This window comes from Capricornis sumatraensis, chromosome 23 (assembly GCF_032405125.1).
Source record: "Capricornis sumatraensis isolate serow.1 chromosome 23, serow.2, whole genome shotgun sequence".
Classification (NCBI taxonomy): Eukaryota; Metazoa; Chordata; class Mammalia; order Artiodactyla; family Bovidae; genus Capricornis; species Capricornis sumatraensis.
This window is the reverse complement of record NC_091091.1, coordinates 39,231,726-39,234,925: the sequence shown is the minus strand read 5'-3', so window position 1 is coordinate 39,234,925 and position 3,200 is coordinate 39,231,726. Positions and strand designations below refer to the sequence as shown.

General features: G+C 43.7%; 1 pseudogene; it reads right to left on the bottom strand.

The window, feature by feature from the left end:
• Nucleotides 1–1,047: 1,047 nt before the first annotated feature.
• LOC138070448 (large ribosomal subunit protein uL23 pseudogene) lies at nt 1,048–1,560 on the bottom strand (annotated as a pseudogene).
• Nucleotides 1,561–3,200: the final 1,640 nt, after the last annotated feature.

Genomic DNA, 3,200 nt, shown 5'->3' with positions numbered 1-3,200 from the left:
TTTTTGTGTCAGTATTGAAGAGGGACATTGGTCTGTCCCACTGGACTGTAGCTTTCTCTTTTTGCATTGGTAACAGGATGATAATAGCTTCATAAAATGAATTGGGTGCTGTCCCCTGCTTTTCTATGGAATCTTTCCATAAATATATATATTTTATGTTCTTCCTTCCTTCTTGATGTTCTAAGATTTTCTTTTTTATTGGTTTTTTTTTGTTTGTTTGTTTAGAGAGCTTCCTTTAGCCATTCATTTAGAGTAGATCTGCTGGAACCAAATTCTTTTAATTTTCTTTAATCTGAGAATGTTCTCATTTCCCCTTCACTCCTGTAGGATATTTTTGCAGGGTATGGGATTCAAGGTTAATAGTTCTTTCTTTCACCACCTTGATAATACTATCACTTCCTGCTCCATGGTGCTCCACAGAGTCTAATAGGAAATCCACAGTCATTCTAATTATTTTCCTCAAAGGTAAGTTGTCATTTTTCTCTGGCTGCTTTTAACACTTTTTCTTTAGCAATACTTATTAGAATTTTAATTATAATGTGCCTTTATGTGGGTTTCTTTGGGTTTTTTCTGTTTGTGATTTACTCATTTCCTCAAATTAGTAGGTTTATGTTTCTTGCTAAATTTGGGATGTTTTCAGCCACTATTTCTTTGAGTCTCTTTTCAGTCCCACTCTATTTCTCCTCTGTTCTAGGATTCTGATGACAAGAATGTTAGATCTTTTATTGTAGTACCATAGATCTCTGAGCCTCTGTTCCTCTGTTTTTTTTGTTGTTGTTGTTTTAGTTTTTTTAGTATATTTTCTTTCTTTAGCTCAGATTGGGTAATTCCTATTGTCTTGTCATCCAGTTCACTAATTCTTTGCTCTGTTTCCCACTTGGCTATTGAACCCACCCACTGAGTTTTATTTCAGTTGTTAGGATTTTCAGTTCCAAACTTTCTGGTTCTTTTTTATATTCCTTTGCTGAGGTTTTCCTGTCTTTTAATTTGCTTAAGCTGCATTTGTAATTGCTTCTTTTTTTTTTTATAATTTTTTTTTATAGTGAAAACTTTTATATTTGAAATTAGCCAGCTGGACTCAGTTTAGATGATCCCAATTTTGTTGGCAACATCCAAAGCATCATAGTCAGGAGCCAGTCGAACATATGCCTTCTTCTCTCCATCAGGCCTGATCAGAGTATTGACCTTGGCCACGTCAATGTCATAGAGCTTCTTCACAGCCTGTTTGATTTGGTGTTTGTTGGCCTTGACATCCACAATGAACACCAGTGTGTTGTTGTCTTCTATTTCCTTCATGGCCGACTCGGTGGTGAGGGGGAATTTGATGGTAGCATAGTGGTCAAGTTGGTTTCTCCTAGGGGCGCTCTTCCGACGATATTTGGGCTGCCTCCTGAGCCGCAGTGTTTTGGGCCGCCGGAAGGTGGGTGACGTCCGGATCTTCTTTTTCTTGTGGCTGTGGACACCTTTCAACACTGCTTTCTTGGCCTTCAAAGCTTTTGCTTTGGCTTCAGCTTTAGGAGGGGCAGGGGCTTCCTTCTTCGCCTTCGGCGCCATCTTCATGAAAAGGCTGTAATTGCTTCTTGAAGCACTTTTATCATGGCTGCTTCCAAAAAGAATTTTTTTTAATCAGAAGGTATTTACTTTACAATGTTGTGTTGGTTTCTGCCATACATCAACATGAATTAGCCATAGGTATTACATATGTCCCTTCCCTCTTAAACTTCCCTCCCACCTCCCTCCCCGTCTCATCCCTCTAGGTTGTTACAGAGCATTGGCACACAGCAAATTCCCACTGGCTATCTACTTTACATATGGTAATGTTTATGTTTCAGTGCTACTCTCTGAAGCCATGCCACCTCTCTCTCCCCAACTGTGGCCAAAAATCTCTTCCCTATGTCTGCATCCCCATTGCTGATCATGGCTGATTTTAAATCTTTGTCATGTAATTCTAACATTTCTGTTCTCTTGGTGATGGCATCTATTGATTGTCTTTGCTCGTTTAGTTTGAGCTTGTCATGGGTCTTTATAGGATGAATGATTTTTGACCGAAGCCCAGGCATTTTTTGGAGAAGGCAATGGCAACCCACTCCAGTACTCTTGCCTGGAAAATCCCATGGATGGAGGAGCCTGGTAGGCTGCAGTTCATGGGGTCGCTAAGAGTCGGACACGACTGAGCGACTTTCACTTTTCACTTTCATGCATTGGAGAAGGAAATGGCAACCCACTCCAGTGTTCTTGCCTGGAGAGTCCCAGGGACGGGGGAGCCTGGTGGGCTGCCATCTATGGGGTCATACAGAGTCGGACATGACTGAAGCGACTTAGCAGCAGCAGCAGCAGCAGGCATTTTTGTCTTGAGTTATGAGACTGCGTCTTTCTTGATCCTTCTGTTTTAGCCGGGTTTCTCTGACGCCATTTCAGTAGGGGGCGCTGTAGTGCCTCCTTGTTGCTGCCAGGTGGAGATAGAAGGCCAGGTCTCCTCCAAGGCATTTATTGACACCTGAGGTAGTGGGGGCCCCTGGTCAGTACTGGTTAGGAGTTTGGGCTCCCCGTGTGGTCTTCACTGACACTGAAGAGGCGGGGGCTCATTACCACAGTGCTGGGGTGGGATAAAAGCCCTGGCTCTCTACTTGATCTTCTCTGGTACTACCTGGGTAGGGGTGCTGGGGCACTTTGTTACAGCCTTGAGAGAGTGGACTTTTAGGCTTCCCACTTGGCCTTTGCTGGCATGAGTAGAGATGGAACCACAGTTTTAAGTGCTATTTGACTGGAGTAGAGAGGTCATGGGCTAACAGTGTTCTTTCCTGGCCCTTTGGCCAGGTTTTTGTTGGAGCTTTTTGTGTTTATTTATTTATATTTTTGGTCTGTGTGTATTAGCCTTTCTAGATTGTTGCTGCTGCTGCTGCTGCTGCTAAGTCGCTTCAGTCGTGTCTGACTCTGTGTGACCCCATAGACGGCAGCCCACCAGGCTCCCCCGTCCCTGGGATTCTCCAGGCAAGAACACTGGAATGGGTTGCCATTTCCTTCTCCAATGCATGAAAGTGAAAAGTGAAAGTGAAGTCGCTCAGTCGTGTCCGACTCTTAGCGACCCCATGGACTGCAGCCCACCAGGCTCCTCTGTTAGAGGGCTTCAATTTGATAGAGGGCTTCTCCCACTCCATGTGGTGGGGGGAGGTATATGGAGTAAAGAGAGAGAACTCAGG